The 22,120-nt window shown below is 38.7% G+C and overlaps 1 protein-coding gene across 3 annotated transcripts in view; it reads left to right on the forward strand.

The window, feature by feature from the left end:
• Positions 1 to 290: 290 nt before the first annotated feature.
• Positions 291 to 22,120, forward strand: part of LOC136366277 (poly(rC)-binding protein 3-like) — a 497,612-nt gene continuing 475,782 nt past the window's right edge. For all 3 annotated transcript variants that reach the window (XM_066327277.1, XM_066327274.1, XM_066327290.1), the window contains exon 1: positions 291 to 547. The gene's annotated coding sequence lies outside the window, so the exon portion shown is untranslated. The remainder of the gene's footprint in view (positions 548 to 22,120) is intronic.

Genomic DNA, 22,120 nt, shown 5'->3' on the forward strand with positions numbered 1-22,120 from the left:
CCAGCCAGCCGCGGGAGCGGGAGCGCCGCGCCCGCCGCAGCCGCCGGAGCCGGGCGAGGAGCGAGCGCGGCCGCCCGGAGCCGCCGGCAGCAGGCTCGGGCCGCGGCAGCCCCGCGGGGAGGCAGCGAGCGGCCCCTCGCCGGGAGCGCCAACACCCCCCACACCCCTCCCCGCCGCCTCCGCCCGCCCCCAGCGAAGAGAAACAAACACAACCCCAGCTCCGCCACGCTCTCCCTCCTTCTCCTCTCGGCGTTTCGTGGTTGTTTTGGTGTTTTTTTTTCTTTTTTTTTTTTTTTTAATATTATTTTTTCTTTTCTTTTTTTTTTCCTTTTTTTTTTTCTTTTTTTTTTTTCTTGGGGATTCTCTTCTCTCCTGCCAGACTGACTTACACGTTCTTGATAATTTCTCTTCCCCTCATTTTTTTATACTCTTCTCCCTGCTTCCAAACCCTGTGTCTGTGTGTTTCAATACTATCACAACCTCTGCTAAAAATAGATCTTTTTATACCCTTCCTCCTCTCTGACCCCATCCAACACCCCTTGTTAAGGTGAGTTGTGTCTTTTCATCACTTTTTTCCTTGTGTGTTGTTTTTTCGTTTTTGTTTTGGGTTTTTTTTTTTTTCCGTGATGTTTTTTTGTTTTGGGGTTTTTTTTTGTATTTTGGTTTTGCTTGTTGATTTTTTTTTCTCCCCCCATTTAGGGCAGGTTTTAGGGAGGAGGGGATGTGGAGGAGAGAATTTCATGGGGAGTCAGGCAAAGCCTTGTTTTGCCTTCTGCAGCCTCAGCATCACTCCGGACTGCTCCCTTTTATCCCAAGGATGTAGCTGGCTGATGAAAGTGGGGAACTACTCTTCCTTAGCACTGCATGCTTGGGAGCCACAGCAACAGCAGGAAAAAAACCAAGCTTCTGTTTTTTCCTTCGTCCTACCCCTCACTCCCTTCCTCATTCCCTCCTCCTTTCTGTGTTGTTTTTTTATTTTATTTTATTTTAGTATTTTGGTAGGAAGTTTGGTTGGGATTTGGTGGTGGGTGGATTTTTTTGGTTTGTTGTTTTGGTTTATGGTTTTTTTTTTTTTTTTTTTTTTTTTTTTTTTTTTTTTTTTTTTTTTTTTTTTTTTTTTTTTTTTTCTGAGTGTATGCTTGGTTTCTGTTTTTAAGCAATACACAGGGGACTTGGAGTGAATTGCATGTAGTGCCAGGGGAGCTGTGCCTGTGTACACGTGTGTCTTGAGAGTGAGTGTGTGTGTATGTGCGTGTGCAAAGTGCATTTGTATTTCTTGTTCCTGGGATGATGGGTGTTTAAGCTTCCAAACAGTCCCTGAACATAGAGCAAGGAGCACAGCAGAGGCTGCTGGGGGAAAAACCAGTCAGGGATGCAGGAAAGCCACAGAGCTCTCCACAGAGTTCAGTCCCTTGTGCTCCGGAACATCTTTCCATAGATCATTACTGGCACCTTCAAGGTGATGGCTCCCATTCCTCTCCTGGCTTCTCAGGAGTGCAGAAAAGGAAAACTTTACGGCTAATGTGAAGGGATAGCATTTCTGTTCCTCCAGCAGCCTGAGACAGTGTTATTCCAGGGATGAGTGTGGAAGATAGAGCTGTGATCCAGAGTAAATGGATAATTTTCTGTTACATATTAGTGTTCAGTAAGAAAAAGAGACGTGAAACATTATCAGTTTGGCCAGCCGGCAGAAGCATTGCAATCCAGCTTACTTCCCAATTCCAAAGTTGTTTTAGACTGTTTTTCATTCTTCAGAAAACTGCCTATTGATGGCAGAAATGTGTTTTTACGGTAAAACAGTCTGTTATAAACCTGCTGGGGAACGATTTATTATTCAGAGGCAATCAAGTAGTTTATATGTTTCATGGATTTCCCCCAAGTCTTTTAGCATGCCTTCCATTATGTATTTTACCTATGCGTGTGAAGCGGGGTAATATAGATTTTAGTTGCATTTTAACAAGGTGTTAAGGCATAACTTGCAGGGTGCCATTTGCAAAGTGTCACTTAATATGATGCAAAATAACAGCCTCTGGCTCTTTTACATAGATTTTTCACATCTCCCTTGTTTGTTTCAAAGCAAGCGGTAATTTTGCTCAAGAACTTGTAAGGAAAACTGGCTTCACAATGGTACACAGTTTCAGATGTTAGCTCAAAAGTACACTTGTCTGGCTGTGAGACTTGAAATTACTTATAAAATCTAGTTAATACAAAGTACATGAAAGAGCACTTTGTATACATGGTTTTCTAACAGGTTGAATCATTTTTTGTATTTAAAAGTTTACAAATGAGCTAAAATGGTTGTTTTAATCTGTGTTTGGAGGCCCTCATGGATACAGGAACATGAATGTTTCCTGTCTAGTTAATGCAATTCCAAAATATCCTGTCTTTCCACATGCTGCATAGATAACACTCAGCAAAAATGAGCAGTGATGGAAGTAATCTTGTGCTATCAAGGGTCATTTCATCATTTCTTCTTAGCCTAAATTAAAATATTTTACACAAGTTTGCCTTGGAATTTTTTTTTCTCCTGTGGCTGGCTGACTGTGAAAGTGGGAAGCATGCTTTGAGTGAGATGTGACATTCCTAATGCTTGATAGCTGTGAAGGGAGAGACACCTGATGTGCTGTGTACATCATCCTTGAAGGGATGCAGGGGAAGAGAAAGGGTTGGAAAATGAGCACAGCACACTGGCAGTTTAGATAAATAAATATGGGTGATGCATGTTAGCTTGTCAGCTGCTGTTCTGCTGAACCCTGACTGCTGGCTAAACATATTTTCTTGATAAGCACAGCGATGTGATACAATTTTTCTGATTTGATAGAGTTTGCTGTTAAAATCACATGTAGCACAGAACAGCACTTGTTCTGTAGATAAAAATCGTGCCAGTTTGTTTTAATCCACAGAAGGCAGAAATATCCAGTACTCCTCCTGAAGTCACCAGGAGTTACTTGTGATCAGCACTCTTCATGACTTTTGTCTCGACATGTCAGGATTTAGGATATTTCCAAAGGATGCTATTGGCAGCAGATCTCATTTTGTTTAGATTTTACTTTGGGTGCGTATTGTATGTTTACAGGTAGATATTGTCTTTTACCACAGAAATACTAAAATGTGTCAGGAAACGGAAAACTCTTAACATTGTTTTTCTCATGAACTTTTAAAGGGAATTCTACTGGTGTCATTTAACTGTTTCTGGAAAAGCCATGCTCACTTCACAGATCTACACACTAAGAACCTTAAGTTGGTTGCTTAGCTGCTGGTGAAAAAAAAAAAAAGGATAGAATGTTTGTACACAAAAAGAGCAAGTCATGTGTTTGGGTTTTTTTTATGACAACTGAGACAGGAGTGCTTTCAGCTGGATATGAAAGTGTTGAAGTAAGGTTAATGTTGAGTTTGATCTGGGGGTTGTTCCCATTGACATGAGTGACAGCACACCTACACTTAGCTTATTCTGTAATGTACTAACCTAGATTAAACATCTCTAACTTATATTTTGAGACTTGGATATGACATGAAACCTTGGATTTATTAATTTCTAAGCCTTTTTTGTTGGTTTGTTTGGTCTTTGAAACAAGCCCTTTAAAGCTGTAAACTGCTGTAAACCAAGTAATGGAGTGTTCAGGAGTCACTCCAACTTTGTAGACGTTATTGCTCTGAAAGTAAGGTGGGATTTCTCTCTACTGCTAACCAGCTGAAATTATTTGCTTGTATTATTGCACCTCGTTATCCTGCAAGATCAGTCTAAAATCCTTAGTCAAAGGAGTTTGTATTCTGTGAATGTGGTGGTTCTACAAAAGAAGAACATGTATATTTTGCCTTGTCCTAAATTACAACTTCCCATCAGGTTCAGTGACTTTTTGTTGCTGTTTCATTTGGATATACTTATCAAGGAAAGTGTCTTGAGGATGGATCTTCTTAGATTTTTAACAATGTAAATGAAAACTATTACAGGGCTGCCTGGTAGTTTTGGGGATGGGGTGCAGTGGTTTTATCGGTGTCCACATGGAATGCAAGCACAATATGCATTAAAAATCAGTAGCATCTGAAAAAACTTATCTATTTTTCTCTTTAGATACCTCTTTCCTTACTAGTTTTAGAAGGTACTGTATGTGTATATGTTTCCATCCAAGTGTATATCTGTAATTTTAAGATGTTTAGCTAAATGATACCTTATGCAAAGATGACTATTTATTTGCATTTTTTCTGCTGGAAATACAGTTTTTATAATAAAATAGGTATTTTTCTTCTGCTGTATTTGTTTACGCATAGAAGAAAATTAGTATTTTCCTCCTGGGAAATGTGTTACTCTGAAGAGCCAGATGCTGAACAGATCTACAAGCGGTTCCCTTCGCAGTCTTGGTGCATGTGGAAGAGTGTCAGAGGTAACAAGTGCTCAGACGTGGCAGGGAAAGGAAGAGGGTGGCTCTCTGGAAAGCAGAGTGTCTAATGATCTGGTGCTGCAGTGGCTGAGTTATTCAGGGCTAAGAGAGCAAAGGGCTCCCTCACCCTTACCAGTATTAAACTCCTCTGTCTTGTGGTTTGCATTCATCAATCTGCTTGGTTTTCCCTTTATTAGATAGGGAAGACTTAATTACAGTCTGGTAGTGCTAACACAGCTCTCTGATGACAACTGTTTGTAGGAGGTCAAGTGGAAAGTAGTTCTGGAAAGGGGTCTCCAGCTACACCATTTCTTCTTTGCAGCATGTTTTTATTTGCTCCAGTTTTCCCTGGATTTGCATCCAGCTACTATACCCTACTTGCCAGTGTAGGCTGGAGATTGTTTTGTGTGCAGAAAGTGTTTGTTGGAAAGGAAAAAGAATATTGTCGTTAACTTTGGACAGCACAGTGTAACTGCTCCACCAATTCCAAGCAAATGCAACCAGATGCAATGGAGCTAAAATGTTCAGAATTTGCTTGATATAAATATGAGATTTCATGTCTCGTGAGGAGACACACTTTTTTAAACATAATTCAAAGGGAATGCATTTTTCGGAATGAGTTTCACTGTAAGTCCCAGTGATCACTCATGTCCTATAGAATCTGCTAGGAGCAGCCCAAGTAATTACAGGTTAAATTGGGGTGAGGCAGTTTCTCCTACTCAATCCACTGCTGCAACTCCGTGCTGGTAAATGGGTGCCTGTTTCAATACTGCCATTGTATCAGTAACAAAACTTAAATTTTGTTTATAGGGCAATATACATAATGCCCTATTGATTTTGGCTAGCAGACAAGGCTTTTAACAAGGAATGTGAATCAAATAATTTTGATTATGGAGCCTGCAACATCTGACTTTGTCATCTGTACATTAAATATATTTAGATGCTCTGGACACATAATCCACGGAAGCAAAATGCTTGTCTTCTATAAATGACAGATAGAATACTCAATTTGTTCATTCATTTGGCCTTTCAAGGTATGGATGGCTCAGGACTATACCTTTTTTGATTACAATTTGGCTCTTGGTTTACTTAAAAGTAGTTGCAGAAGGATTTATTATTAATAATTTTGACAGGCTCATTTGTAAGCATTTTAAGAAATAGTTTTATAGCAAGGTTTTAGAGCCAACCCTAGAAGTCTGATGAGAACTTAGTCGTCTTAATAACTAGTAGTTAACATAAAATTTCACTAATATAAGTGACACCAGCAGGATGGGATGAGGCAGAGAATCCAAATAGGAAAAGAAAATCTCATGGGTTGAGACAAAGACAGTTTAATAGATAAAGTACAAGTCACACAAGAAAGGCAAAATGAGGTATTCTTTCATCACTTCCTGTAGGCAGGCAGATGTTCAGTCATGCCCAGGAAAGCCTTACTCTGTCTCCTCTAACAGTGACTTGGGAAGACAGACATCATCATTCCCTCCACTCCCCCACACCATCCCTCCCCTTCCTTCTTCCCCAGCTCTATCTGCTCCACATGATGCCACATGCTAAGGAATATCCCTTGGATCAGCTGGAGTCCGCTGTCCCTGCTGTGTCCTCTCCCAGCTTCTTGTGCACCCCCATTCTCCTTGCTGGGGAAGCAGGAAAGGCCTCAATACTGTGCAAGCACTGATCAGCAATAATGAAAATATCCATGTTTTATCAACACTTTTTCCAGGAAAAATCCAAACCTTAGCCCCATACTGGCTCCTGTGAAGAAAATTAGGTCTATCCCAGTTAAAATCACCACATGTATACAGTGGCATGGTCTGTTTTAAACATACTGGCACTTTGCGTACAACAGTATCTTTTATATTGAGGCATCTGGAGCTCCCATAAAGATTTTTTAATCTGCAGTCAAAGTTTGAAAATTTTATGCAAATCAAAGTGGTAGAGTTCTTTGAGCTCTAGTAGAATAAAGCGTCGTGACTGTGTGCTTCTCGTACCAGTCATAGAATTGCCATTCTTTCACCTGGTGAATTCAGTATAAAACATCTGCAAGTCAACGTTAGCAATTTCAGGTAGTATCTTTAGGTCACAATGGCTGCCTCAGTAACCTTGAGTACGCCAATACTCAAAGACAACATGGTGAAATGCAGGGAACATGAACTGGGAAGGAAATAGGATCCTGATCTGGGCTTAGAAAACCTCTCAGGATAAACAAAAAAGCCTGTCTTTCTGAAGGAGAAGACAAGTACCTGGCCATGACGTACTTGATGTACTTCCAAGCTGCTTTGGACTTCCTTGCTGGACAAAATTTGAGTGGTTATCAGCAGTGCAGAAACGTAATGAAATTTCTTACAATCATAGAACCATAGAATAACTTGGGATTGAAAAAGATATTAAAGATCATCTGATTCCAAACCCTGTGATGGCCACCTTCCAGGGACACCTCAGAGTAGATCAGGTTTCAAATTTGTATAACCCAGCTGAGGCTGTAACAGGAACAGAAAGGTAGAACTTAGCAAATGTAAATACTTGTATTTAAATAAGAATGTGAACAGTTCTTTCTCTTGTTGTGATATCAATGGAGAAGTGTGTTCTGTTTAATTTGTGTGCCTTTTGAAAAGGTTTATACATTTTGCCTTATAGTATTGAATGGAGAATGACTTAGGCTATAAAAGTATGGAAATTCAAAGCTAAGGCTTAGCTTTCACTTAACCATGACGGAGGCTGGGTCCATGTCTCAGGAGTTCTCATTGCATGTCTTAGTAACATCTCCTAAAGTGGCACTGAATGTGGGGGGTTTGTGCAATGCTGTTCCTAACTGTAAAATGGGATAGCAGAGCTATGACTAAATTCAGCAATTCCTATTCGTGTTAAATAATTTCTTGACTTCAGTAGGATTTCTTGCCTAAGTGAGAGACTCCAAACAGGCTCATAGAACACTGACAACAGGGAAGGTGTGAAGTATCTATTATTATTACTTCAGAGAATTTTATCTTCTTTGAGATGGCTCGTGTTTCAGGCAGTCTGCATAACTAAACTAAAATTCCTTGGCACTTTCATTTGATTTCTGCAACACGACACTGCTTGATTCCATCACAGGATGAAATAAATTGAGAGTTCTTTCTAAAATCTGGGGTCTAAATAAAGCATATGCTATGTATAGGAATATTTTAAATATATTAATTCTATATGATACAAAAATATGGTATTTTAGCTATATGTTTCTGGTTGTCCATCTACATGCAAGAAATTATTTTGCCTGTATTTGGATTTTCACCTAATACAAAAATATTTTATGGGTTCTAGAAGCAGGTGGATACTTCATTGGTTACTCTACATGTGAGAGATGAGACACTGGTGAGGCACTGGAATGGGTTATGCATAGAAGTTGTGAATACCCCATCTTGGGAAGTGTTTGGAGCCAGGTTGAGTGGAGCTTTGAGCAACCTGATCTACTAAAAGGCATCCCTGCACAGGGCAGGGGGATTAGAACTAGATGATTTTAAAGGTACTTTCTAACCCAAACAATTCTATGTTTCTGTGTCACAGACATCCACTAATTAACCCCAACCCCTGGGTTTTGTAGCACACAGACTAAGTTTTAAGCAGCAGTAATAGTAAAATGAAAGACCAGGCATTTATTTTCTTTCTCTTTTTTTATATTTAGCTTTCAGTGGTAATGTGGGATAGAGACTAGAAAAGAATTGTAAATGTGACTGTTCCTAGCCACCAACTTAGTTTTAAAACTGCGTTTTGAGTGGGGATAGGTGCCTGTGTTAGCATTTGGGATTGGCAGAATTTTCCTGCCTGGCAATATGGAAGAATCTGGGAAGAGGAGGATTTTGATTCTTTCAAATCTGAAGGTGAAATCTGCAGTGCCATATGGATGGTATCAGATCCTTCACTCCTGTGAGATCTTTCCAGTATATATTGCAAAGGCAAACTCATGCTTGATCTTCAAGGCTGAAATCTTAAAAGCATCTTCTAAATTTGCACTCTCACGCAGATTTTGCTTGTTTGTGACACCTACAATAGCAGCCTAGAGGTATAAGCCATGTAAGGCAGAATCAGGGATAGTAGAATATATGGAATCAGAGAAACAATTAAACAAAAGAGTAACGAAGTACCTGCATAAGCAAAAATTAAAAAAAAAAAAAAAAAGTAAGTGTGAGGGAGTCTTTAAGAGAGGATAGAAGAGGGAAAAAACATTACTCTGGGATGGGATTAATAAAATTTAACAGAATATGAGATAAACGGCACATAAAAAATATCAGAGGTTGGAGGCCGGTTTGGAAGAAAGCACAACTAATGTTAGAAGGCAAAATGGCAGGCTGAAAGGGAGCTGTACACTGTCAGTTTCAAGTACAGTTTCAAGATCAGCTTAAGTTGGTTTAAATTCCAGCTGCTTCTGCAGAAGGAGTCCTGCACAATCTTCCTTCTTTCCTCTGAATAGTGTGCTGTAGCCGGTGATATAAAAAAATAAAATCTTATTCCAATTAGATCCTTGATCCATCTGACTAACTGCTCATATTAACACTCAAGGCAAAGTGGAGGGGAGGTGTAGGAAAGGGCAGCATAAGATTGACTTAGGCTGACGATAGATCTGTGCTCTTGGTCTGAAAGTCCTGGTGAGATTCTGAGTTATAAATTATTTAGAAGAGAGACTGGCTGGGAAGACATGGAGTGGTAACCCAACGGAAGGAAGAAGCCACCTGGGTCAGTACTTAGAGTGAGCTGTTAAAATGGCTGCATGCAAAGAAAATAAGATGCTAAAAACATCTAAGAGGCAAAATCAAGCATTTAAAAGTCACAAAAAGAGAGTATTTCTGTTGTCTTTGCATTTAATTCAGTGTCCATGGACACACCTGCTGATGCATCTTTAATTATATGATCAAGTTGGGCATTTTTCCTACTCCTCACAAGTGGCGACCCTGTCCCTCATGACCCCAGCTGAGCAGAGCAGTGCCTGTGACCTGGGGCTTATTTCACCTACTTGTATCATGCATGACAAAGTCCAGTGCTCAGCAGTCCTGCTGGAAGCTTCAGGGTTCCACCTCACATCCTTCATGTTCATCTCTGTCATGGGCCCCCAGCATATTCCCTACTGATTTTTTATGAGCCCAGTGTTTATGGCTCCCAAACAGAACATTTTTCTTCCCCTTTTGTTTCAGAACTGCACCTGCAGTGTGCCATACATGTGCAGGATGTGTTAAGCTTTCTTTTAAATGGTAGTGGATGATTCAAGTTTCTCTTGGAATAAGAAGAAACTATATAAAAGGATAAAAGTAAATTCAGAATAAAATGTCTTCAGAGAAAAGGAGGCAATGATCAGAGTATGTTTTGCAATGAATGAAATATAAAGCTCCTAGGTCTAATTGGTTATCTTTTTAATGATTTATTTTAAAATATTAAATGTTGAAATTAGATTGTGCAGAAATACACGGACACATGCTAAACCACATTATGGATTCCATTCTTTAAAAGAGATGGTTGAAGTAAAGCAGTTTACCCAGCCCTGTGAGAGATAAGATGCAGGCAGATGATGTCATGCTGTCTAGACTGGAATAAAATATGTATGTTAAAAAAATCTTAGCTAACTTATTTAAATAAAATATTTTGAAAGTCTAAGAAATCATAAATGCTAGCTGATGATCTTAGATTTTGCTTTGATCATGTTCTATGGGTTCTGGTGTCTTTTCATAGCATTTTTAAAAAACTTCATTTTTCTCCTTTTAAACATACCTATAGAGAATTGCATGCTTATAAGAAGATATGACTGATTCTTCTGGGTTATCTAGTTCAGTCCCTTGCTTTTGCAGCCAAGATGTCATACAATTCCTTTCATGTACTGATCAAACTCCTTCTTACAACTATTTAGGGAATTTTTTTTTTACTTCTCATACTCCATTTGGAGGCTGTTCCAGTTTTCTGGTTCTTTTCCCCATAAATATGTTCATGGTCTGCTTTTATTACTTTGTTTTTGGACTACTTGAGCTGTTGTACTTGAGCTTCAGTGTAAGATATTTACTGATTCAGTGTGGAGCAGTCCTGCTCACTGCTAGACTTAAAAAGCAAAGTTTTTGCTGGACAGAGGCCAGCTCTAGTGATGACTCCTAAGTTCTTTTGGAGGGTAGATGATGGTGTAGAGTTAGGCACAATAGGTTTCTGGTCATGCCCCCCATTTATGGATGACTAACCTTAAACCAGACTTCACTATTGACCTTCAGAGTGTAAATGATATGTCAAGAGCCTTACCCACATTTCTCTTTTGGGAGGTTTGATCTTCCAGAGCACAGTGCTCCACGGTGTTTTTGCAGACTCATTTTCATTTGGCTTAGTTCTGCTTTCTCACTATAAATAGTTCAAGACAGAAAGAATCTTTGTTTATAAGTCCTATTTCCCCTTTGGATTAAATTTCAGTTGGTGAGAGTGGAGTTCTTAACATTTGCACAGATGCAATATTCTTAGCATTAGTCTTTCAAATAGGAGGTAGCCATTATGCTCTAAGCAAAGTTATTTTCATATCAGACTATCTAATACTCTTAATCAAGAATGCATTGGATTTCATGTAGCTTTGGCACTCTGTTACAATAAGTACTTCGTTTGGAAAGCCAGAAATTACTAACTTTTGATTCTAAGCACATTTTCTGGTTTTAAAATCACTGGTAAAGGGAACATGTATTTTTATTTTTGATCCTTGAAATATAATGTAAATAGAGGACAGGAAATTCAAGTGGCTGGCATTTTTATGTTTCAAGAATTTATTTCTAATATGTTTCAAAAAGCTGTGGGTACCAATGCTGGCATACCCTCACTCTGAGTACTGTGTGCAGTTCTGGGCCCCGCAGTTTAGGAAAAATGTGAAGGTTCTCAAATATGTCCAGAGGAGGGCAACAAAGCTGGAACATATGTCCTGTGAGGAGCATCTGAGGACTTTGGGCTTGTCTAGTTTGGAGAAGAGCAGGTTGAAGGATGACCTTTCTAAAGCTTCCTAAGGAGAGAACATGACGAGGGAGGTGCTCAGCTCCTCTCCTGGGTTCCCAGTGACAGGACACATAGGAATGGTTTAAAACTGGACCAGCAAAGGTTCACACTAGATAGGAAGACACATTACTGAGAGGACGGTCAAACATTGGAACAGGCTCCTTGTAGAGGTGATCAATGCCCCAAGCCTGTCAGGGTTTAAGAGGTATTTTGACAACAATGTGCTTGAACTTTTGGTGAGCCCTGAATTGGTCAAGCAGTTGGGCTAGATGATCATTTTAGGTTCCTTCCAAGTGAAATAATCTATCCATTCACAATGTTTTCAGTTTTCTATTTTTGCTCTTTTTCAAAAACCAAGGAGTAAAATCATGATATTGAAGCTTTATGTCATTTGCAACTTCAAAGTCATAATCCTCTATGTGTGAAATACTTAAAGCAATTTTATACGTTACTATGTTATACAGGTAGTAAGTATTTACTTTCAAAGTGGAATTATTGCCTTGTTCATTTATAAAAAACTACTTCTTTGCATAATATTCATCATTTTTCTGTTGGAAATTTAACATGGATGGATAAAATACAGTTCTATTTACCAGATATTTTTAAATATTACAATAAGTAGTATCTACTGTGACAATGCTATAATACAAGAAGCAGTATCTGAATCAGTAAAATTCCACAGTGAATGAAGCAGCTGGAACTGTAACTCATATTAGCTGCCCAACACCAAATACTCCTTTCAGCTTTCTCCTGGGGCCATTGACATTTGCCTTGCCTGCAGAATGACTATGCATGTTATCTGCAAGGCATTAATCCATTAGTAATGAGCTGCTTTTAATGCTGGTGTAAATATCCTCTTCCTGGAAAAGGGTGTGTGTCACAGCATCAAGATTTCTGCATACCTATGTGGGCAAATAACTTCCCTCATTGGATTTGTCCCATTTAACCTAGCGGGACTGCGGTCTCGCATTTGAGTGTTTGTAGGAGTCAGCTCTGAGTCATATTTGTCCTGCAGACCTGGGCATGGAAGGGATTCAAAATCCATGTAGGGGAATAGATTGTCAGTGTGTGTGTGCAAAAAGGTTGGGGCTGGGAAGGTGCCTGGAGTCCTTAGCATTAACTCTGTTCATCAATCCGGAATGTTTATGCTGGCTTAAAAGAATGCAGCAATGCACACAGACATGTTGTTTATGTTGCTGTTATTAAATAAAAAAATGGGGAAAAAAACCCACCAGATTTAAAAAAAAAAAATAAATTAATTAATTACAGATCAGGAAAAAAAAATAATAATTATATGTCTTGGCAGTGTCTGATCTGTTTTCCTGGGATGCTTCGGATGTTTTTTGATTTCGAATTTCTTATTCCACGTGCTGTTGCTATGGTAAGGATCAGCACATGAGGGAGAGGTATCATAGCAAATAATGTCATGAGATATACCCTATAAGAGCTTTGTATTTCATGGGGCAGCATAGGGCTCATAGTTTGGCATTATTACTGAAGCCCTCTTAAAAGAGTTTTCAAACTGTGGGTGGCATTATTCAGGGATTTTTTTTACACGACCAAAGCAAATCAAGAAAGCCAACCTTTTTATCAATAAGATTACATTAACTTCAAATTAATTCTTACCTCCTTTAGAAAATATTAGGTCACCCATAAATCAAGAGGGGAAAATAAAATGAAAAAAAAAAAAATAAAAAAGCCAAACAGAAATATGATAGGGCAATAGAGATGAAGCTAAGAAAAGCAAAATTTTGTGGAGAGTATGGAGGGGAAGGAGGAGGACGATGTCAACCAGGGTTTTCTTGACCTGACTTTTAGTAATCAAGTCATGATAAAATTGGACGAGTACAATAATTGGAAATACCAGCTGTGACCTGTAATGTCATGCCAAGCTCCTACGTAGTAAAGATTGATCAAAGTAGTTGAGTACTGAAGAACAGGTGGCATCTTCAGATGGTTCCAGACCTAATTGCTGCATCTTCATTACCAAGAGTACTTGTCTACCCCAGCCTGCTAAACAGAGAGCCTGTTGAAGAGAGTTTTGAATTTACTGAACAGAGGTTGTCTGTTTTTCAAAATGTGATGAAATAAGCTTATCACGAGATGAGATTGTAAATAGTAACTTTAGTTACAGATTAATTTATATGCATGAGAAGAGGTGGAGAGGGGATTAAAGACTCCAAGTTCTCCGACTAGCCGAAGACATGGGATGACAGGCGGTGGCTTTACTGGTAGGTCAGGAGGTAAAAGGCAGTCCTTATATTTAGTGTCAGAAGAGAGTGAGTTTGCCACACAACATGTCTGACTTCAATTCCTGCAACTGAAGAAAAATCTATGAGAGGGTTACCTCCAGAGTTGTAGCCTTTGGATATAGGAGACTCCAACCAAACCTGCCCATTTGAAGCCAGAAATAGGGAGACTGACCAAGACAGTTTAATCCAAATTTAATTTTTGTCACCACAAAACAGAGTTTTTTAAAATATAAATGTTTCCATCAATCCAGTGGTTGCTCTAAACTGCCACCTAAATGCTATATAGAAGAGTAGCTCCGTAATATTAAACCATTTAAAATGGAAAGTATAAAAATATGTTTAGTTAGAGGTTTATTTAATTCTTCATACTACAATGACTTCAGTTATTTTTTAAGCAGACACCTCCTCAGTTGCAGTCAGTGGCCTCTTGCCAAGCTAAGCATCCATTCGGAATCAAGCAGAGTTTGCACTTCAGTAGTGGTTTAGCAATGTGACAGGCTTGCCTTCAAATATCCTGGCTGCAATTTGCTCACAGTAACTTCATTCAGACCCACCCTTGTGTTTCAAGGGTTAGCTTTCTGCTGTTTAGCTGATGTTTTGATCCAGCATTCCAGATCTCACTTGCAGGATGGTTTGCAAACTCACAGAGCAGCAAAGTCTTGATGAAGGTGCCTCCTTGACAGCAGAGGATCTGTTTTTCTTCCAAGGACTGCTGCTGCTTGTTTGGTCCCCCTGCCTGTCAGCATAAGTGCTCTCACGTAGTGTGATGACAGTAGAGTTCAACAACTAGAGTTGAGAAAACAGAAGGATAAGCTGTCCAAAAACTTGCATTTCTTGGAAAATCGCACTCTAGCATCACTCACTAATTTCCACCAATATTAAAGAGGATTTTACACCAAAGACCTATTTGAAAATCCTGCTAAGCTTCTGTCTTTGTCAGTCTTAGGTGTGGGTATTTCAAATCGGAGAGTAGAATTACTATTATTTTTAGACAGTTTTTCTGAAATGCTGTTAGCAATGTGCTTCTTGCCTTCCTCCTCTCATCTCCTGTGACTCTTGTGTTCATTCGCTGATATCAGCCACATCTCCCAGGAGAATGTGGAGTTCAAAATACAATCCAGTCCTTAGAAATTCTTTCACATGTGTGCCTGTACAAATGAGGAGAGCTGCACACTCTCTGTGTTGGGTACCAAGCCTTCACAGTTCCAGACCCACACCATACTCCGGCTAGAGGAGTCAGAGAACGGCTGGACCTTCTTAGACAGCTAAGAGACTTGGAATCAACAAAAGTTTTTAGGCTCTCTCTGTAATGCTTTTGTTCATAACCTTGACATGGTAACCACCCACATCTTTCATGGCTAACCATGGCATTCAGGGATGCTTGGCACAGTGCAGACCTTTGTTTTCTGCTGCAACTTTTGTTAGAATTGTGTTAATTTGCATTGTTATTACAGCTTCTGGTGAGTTTTGAATAGTCATATATTTCACTAAATAGTTTATTTTAAATGCTTCTTTGAGAAGGGTGTTATTTAGAGGTTTAAAATGTGGACGATCTGAATGAAAAGGATTCTTCTTCTTTCTAGTCCTGTTTTGAGGATGTCTTCTGACACATGAAACTTTCATTATCCTTTAATTATTGATAGGAAGCATTTTCTTACCAGCATAGCACTTACACATAGTGAAATCACTTTTCAGGAGAAATTACTGCAAGCAGTTTTTGGATGAGTTTCAGTTTTGCAAATTGCTTAGGTTTTTTTCCTTTGTTTTTTCTTAGTATCCCATAAATTAAGGCACAAATTATAAGCAACATCGTTATGCTGTCATGAATCACTCAAATACTAATGGTCTAATGCACTAAGCCTTAATTAGTAATATTGTATTTTTAAAAAGACAATATTGTGAATGGAACCTGAACATGCACTGTTTTATAACTGGGCTTCCCAGAAGATTTTAAATGGATTCCTCTTCTTAGTATGTTTTTAAATAATTGATGCGGCCACTTCAAGCCCTTAGTAGACAAACGAATTATTGGCTGCTGGTGACAAAATTTGGTTTGGGCATAATAACTTCACAGAGACATGGCACTGCATACATCTGCTGCTCTAATTAGAAAGTTTGCCTAGGGTGCTTGTATCAGAAAGAGTGGGAAAAAATAGTGCTCCACAATCTGTTGTAACAGAATGATTCCTGCAAAATGTGATTTATACAAGATTCCTGCTTAACTCTTTCACTTCTGCTGGAACACACTGATACCATTTTAGCAAATTTGATACAGGCAGGACAGTACTTGCCTCACCTGAATGGGCTGCCTGCTTGGAAATAATGCCACTTTTGTGTGCCAGATTTAGGGCCCACAAGTGCGTTGTTCCATGGTGCAAAAGACCATTTTGTTGTCTTCTGTAGAACAGACCATCGAGACCATTGCTGCTCTGACCTACAGAAGTCTTCTAAGAGATCTTGAGTTGCTCCAACCATAGAGAATAGCCAGCAACCCTAATGCTAAGTCCCTTTATTCCAAGTAGACTCTCAATTTACAAGTTTTTACACATAGTGAAAATCAGGACTAACAGTTTAAAATGAGTTTTGGTTGCCCTGAGACAGCCGTATATTTTTTGGGGAAAACTTGTTAAGCTGGGACTAAAAGCAGTTGCTGTGAGACAGTGATCAAGCGCATCATGTTTAACTGGGGAACATACAGCACTGGAAACCAAGCCCCTTCTTACTGGAGTGGTTGGAAACCACCCAGTTGAACAGTATTCTGCTCCAAAGAAATAGCTGTTGTTATGGGAAGAATTAATTGGAAGTGTGCAAGTAAGATTAGCATTTCTTGTTGCTGACTTCAACCTATCTATTCACTGAATATTTCCTGGAAAACTATTAGTTTCAACAATTACCACGTGGGTTCATGACAACACACAGCAAGAGTTTGGCATCATGGAACTATAATTTATTGCAGCTTTCTGAAGAAAGTTGGTAGGCTTGGTGGAGAGCATAGAGAGCTACATCTTGTTCTCCTTAGACCTCATTTAATTTAATAAATAACTCCAGTAAAAGGAACTTTAAGGGCTCTGAAAATAAAGTGGGATTTAATTTAAAGAAAAGGAAAGAAATCATGCCAAAAATGTTTATGCTTTGGATAAAGTGAAATGTGGTCAGGCACATGAAATTCCCTGTTATCAACCAATCCAAATGTTTCAGAGAATAGATCAATGTCTTAAAGGTAGGTAAAAGTGTTGTGGGAGATGAAACTCTATTTTACATGTCAGATTACCTGTTCAAACTATGCTATTGTTGAACAGCAAAGAGGCAGAGCAGGTCTTCAGATATGCTAATGAAATGTTTATGAAAGCAAAATCCAATATCAGAAATTGGAGAAATGTAGCAACCTGAGATGGAGGTGTACTTTGGAATATCTGTTGTTATTCTGAAGTTTCCTTATGCAAATCTTTACAAAGAAATGATGAAGCAGTGTGATGCTGACATACATTTATAAATGCACCACCTGACATACAGCTGGATTTGAATTTATTTATTTTCCAGTTTTGTGTGAGAGGACTGATGGAGACAGTACTGAAGGCAATCTTGCCCCCAATGTATTGCAGTTGTGTTAATTATCAAAGAGTGGGAACAGCCTTGCCCTCACAGCTGGGTGTGATAAAAGAGTGAGTTAGGTGATAGAGAGTCAGTTGGAGTCTGCTGGCCTTGCTGTGAGGAGGAAGGGACAGGAGGTTGTGCAGGAAGCAGAGAGGGTAAGATATACAAGAGACAGGCAGGGTTAGGTGGCTCTGCCAGGGACAGGAAGGAAGGGATGAGCCAGAGCTACAGAAGGATGTGAGAAGAAGGACAGAAAGAGACAGAGCTGTGTGGATCTGCTTAGGGGAGTCTACATAGAAAAGGTATGAGAGACCTTTAGCTAATAAAGTGCTGATGCTTGAAGCCTTCTTTGGTATGTTGTACCTCCTCTCTCAGTTTTATACTCTACATGATCCAAGTATTTAAGTAGGTTGTTAACAGTTACGGTAGCTGCAAAAGTCTTTATCTTGTTTTCAGGACTGCAAATGATGATGGTAGAATGGTATATAGAATATTTATACATATCCACAAATTTTTGCATAAAGAGCATAAAGTATTTATATTATTTCCAGGAAATATTAGAAATTTTCTAAGTAATGAAAAGATAGTGGTTTTGTTTCAGGATGTAGGGAGGAATTGGAAAGGAAAGAAGGAGAGGAAGCTATAAGTTGTTGTCATTTATTTGTTCCCCCAGCAGCAAAACACCTAAAAATCAAAGAAATCTGATTAAAATGATGAAAGACTTTAGATCACCTGGAGCTGTATATTATTTTCCCTATCAAGTATGCTTATAGTGTTTGATTTATGGATATTTGAAAGGTTTAAAATTTAATTTTTGCTGAACTGAAATATATGGTCCTAGGGAGGCTCTTATGCTGGAGAATTATATAAAATTCCTTTCTCATCTTTCTAGATGGTTCTGCCTTTTCTGTGGATTGTTGGTTTTTATGCAGTGTGCTATGTTCATTGTGGACTAACTTTTGATATGTATTATTCATGTTGGGACTGGTACAAGTTTTATCAATGATTTCAGTATCCAAAAGAACATTAGAAAGGATAAGGAACATTTTGAATGCACTGGTACTCTACAGACTTGTTCATTTTGGGCGTACACCAAGACTTTTTACATATCCTTTCTCAATCACTCTTGATACACAACCAAAATTAAATTAAATACAAAATGGTATTTCAGTGGCAAGGATGCATTCTATTCTCATTTGTCCTGCTTGCCTCATCAGCACAAAAGGCCATCTATCTAGGCAAATTCTTTTCTGTCCTTTTCAACTCCCCAGGCAGTGGTACAAGGCCAAAAGCATAACAGGAGGCACTTCCTTGTTTCAGAAATGATTTTTCCTTTTTTGATTTGAAGAGAAATTCAGAAGCTTATGGTCAAAAAAGTACAAAGGAGACTAAAACCTAAACTGTGACAGCTTAGAGATGTCATGGCCAGAAGTTCAGGGGGCTTATCTCCTTCTGTGAACTTGACTTCCTGACCAACCTGCTATAAGGAGAGGCCTTTTTCCTTATATAGGGAGTCATGGAAATCTGATGGAAACAGCATCACGGAAGATCTAGTCAAGGCAGAGGAAATAATGGGAGTAAATACATTTCAAATCTCACGTAGGAAAAACTTTTACTACCAAGTGCAATTTTACGAGCTTTGGCTAACACTGGAAAAGCCTTTTGGTCAGACTTTTTTAATGGGAAGAAAGTTTTTCTGCCAGAAGAGGGTGAAAAAAGGCAGGTAGAGGTAGGCATGGAGTGTTGATCTCCGAGGTATTTTTCTGTAGTGATGAGTTTCTGAAACGAAGTGTTCAATCTTGTGCCACAGCACCACATGAGCAGCATGTGGCAGAATGTTGTCATAGCACCGCATGATCAGAATAAGAAGGATGAGCAGCCAAAACCCCAGCTACACATATTTTTGAGCACCTGTTAGTAGGCACCAAAAGTGCCTTGGATCTAATCTGTAGCTGTAACAGAGAGCTGAATGAAATACAGTGAAAACAATAAGGAAAAAGAAAAAACACTAAATATTTTGAATGTGATAGAACTATATGCCAGCAGTGGGGACTCACAGAATGAGAGTCTCATTAAGTTGTTATAATACATACAGAGAGATATATGGAAAAAAATACAGGAACTTAGATTTTGTCATGTTACAAGCAGAAAAGAGTGCTTGTTAAAAAAAAAAAAAAAACAAGGTAATAAATAATAATAAATAAGCAATATATTTTTATGTCAGATGGCTGAAAGGTTGGATGAAGAAAACTAAAAAGTGCTGTCAGGTGACTCTGAAGGGATCCTGCAATACTTTTTTTTCAGGCACACTGTCTTAACCGGTACCAATTTTGAAGTTACTGTTTTTTGATAATCCTTTGAAAGTGCTAAGTGAACAGTCCTCTGTTAAAGCTCTGTCACTCTTTTTGCAGTGCAACATATTGCAGGCTACAGAGCTGGACAACAGACTAGAATAATCTCTAAGAAAAAGCCTAAGATCTCAGTATGATAGCTCTCAAACAGAAATAGTAGGAGATGCAGAGGGATCACTCAAAAAGCCTAGTTGTCTTATTCTAGTTCATTACTATTGTTATTTACACATGCTCCTTCAAATTATACCTAGAATGAATCAGTATTGAGACGTTCCCTGGTCTCAACTGTTTGTTGTGCAATAAACATCATTATCTGCAATGTACCTCCTTTTCTTTGGTATAAGAATACAGTTGTGTATGGAAGAGTGTAGGAGATGGTTTGATATGTTTTAATTATTGTTTCTTTCAAGGAGAGCTACTCTCCTGCTGGGCTCCTACAGGGTTCCTCCAATACTTGAAGCGTATTTTCTGCTAGTTGGAGAGTAGGTTAGGTAGTCACATTCACATGAATTGGGGACTTAATGAATAAGACTGCCTCATACAGATGCTTAAAGAAATATTTCCTCCTGAGCTTGCTCATGTGAGCTTTATTTTCGAAGACTAAAGACTATTCCAGGCCAGTATTTGCTAAGTGGTAAGTTACAACTGAGGTTTTTTCAGTCTGCCATCTGCCTAGATATTCACAGTTTTCAGAAAACTCAGCCTCAAGAAATGCATGTATGTGTGTAGTTACTTTGTGCTTTATTTCTCTGCAATGATATTATATGGAATGCACTTGTGTATTCTGTGTGGAGAATCAGGTTTGAATTTCCTTATTCAAGGCCCAGTGTGGTTACAGTCTTCTGTGGTTTTGATTTTCACTGGTGTTTTAGTATGAGTCATGGTAGTCTGCTACTCTCATCTGTTTCTGCCTAATCTCATCCAAAAATTTTAAAGTAACATTGAGTTTCCTTTCTATTGAAAGCTTAACCTGCAGGACAAAATATAAAATGTTACTAAGATATTGCCATTCAATGTGATTCAGCCTAGCAGTTACATTTCCTTTCAAAATCCACCCCAGTAGCTAACATTCAGAAGCACTGAGGTTTCTGATGCTGTGGGTAAGCTCAGTGTTGAAATCCCTCTTATTTATGTCACCGTTTTGAACACTTTAACATATTCCACCACAAGGTTTTCACTGCACAGAAATATTTTAAATAGCTCTGTTAGAGCGAGTTCAAAGGATGATCTCTCTGACATGCATTCTTCAAAGCAAGACTACATTTCTCAGCAACAAAAAAAAATATGTCTTACCTCTCCCCCTTCCTACTGTGAGTTGTGCCAGAGCTGTCATTTTTTCAGTAGGGATTGTTTATAAAAAGGACCTATATTCTGCTATTCAGCACAGTAGAAACCCTTGAGTTTTCAGTTTCAGTGTATAAATATTGATTTTTGTTCCTCACCAGTTTTGTTAGTTAACTCAAAGGTTATAGCATTTTTTGTTGAATGAATGCTTTTAAGGAAATAAAATATGACATCTTCCTGAAGTCTAAATGCTTGTTTCAGAAAGTGACCATTTAATTCCAGCAGCTAACTATGGTCAGTTTGGGCTATTCTGTCTTGGATCTGATGGATTTGCTACTTAAGAAAGCCCTTGTCAAAAATTACTACAGATGGCTGTTTATGTACAAGCTATGCAAAATGTACATATAGGTTCAGGTTAAAGTCATCAAAGCTCTTGATTCTTGTTAGGTGTGTATAGCTATTCTTGATGCATTTCCTGTAGCAGATTGCTTAATTGTTTCAACATATCTTTAGATTAAACATAAGTATTATTCCTCATTAGAAAGCACTCAATTTTGCAGGACCCTCTTGATTTCCCACTTCTTTTTTCAGTACTTCGAGAAATTTAGAACAGAGGATAAGTTAGAACTGGGAATGGTCCCAGGCTTTGATCCAGTGAAAATGCTCTTCATAAGAGGCCTTTATAGCTAGTTATCCACGGGAAAACTGCTCTTTGAACCTAGGGCTCATGCTGTGGGATTTGATTCCTAGAAGTCATATTTGCAGCTCAGTGACCAACCTTTGCCCCTCTTCCTGTGAACCTGACTTCAGAACTCCAGCCAATTGGAAAGCACTTCTGTAACCAGAAGGAGAACAGCCTCAGGCTTGCAAGGATTATAGATAGAGGATACTTGGCAATGTGAAAAATCATCCTCACTGGTGGATATTTCAACACTTTCCTGAAAGCTCAGTTTTGCAAGTTGTTGTGCATTTCTAAGCCACCGTCAATTCCTTCTGAAACCAATGGACCAAACCCTCAGCTTCATAAATCAAGGAAACTACTGCTTTCCCAAAGAGATGCTTGATTATGGCACAAAAAAGTCACATCAAGCCTGAAGATGGCCTCAATTTTAAGGTCTGTATATTTTATGTCATCAGTTCTACCCAATGCTTTTTGGTACTAGGAATACTTTGTGATCAAATAGATTTGTGAGGGGGTTTTGATGCATTAGCTAGCAAGTTCCTTTATTTTTTTGCTTTCAGAGACCAATTTTTTTATCTTTCCCCATAAGCATTACAGGTCTCA

This window comes from Sylvia atricapilla, chromosome 1, assembly GCF_009819655.1.
Source record: "Sylvia atricapilla isolate bSylAtr1 chromosome 1, bSylAtr1.pri, whole genome shotgun sequence".
NCBI lineage: Eukaryota > Metazoa > Chordata > Aves > Passeriformes > Sylviidae > Sylvia > Sylvia atricapilla.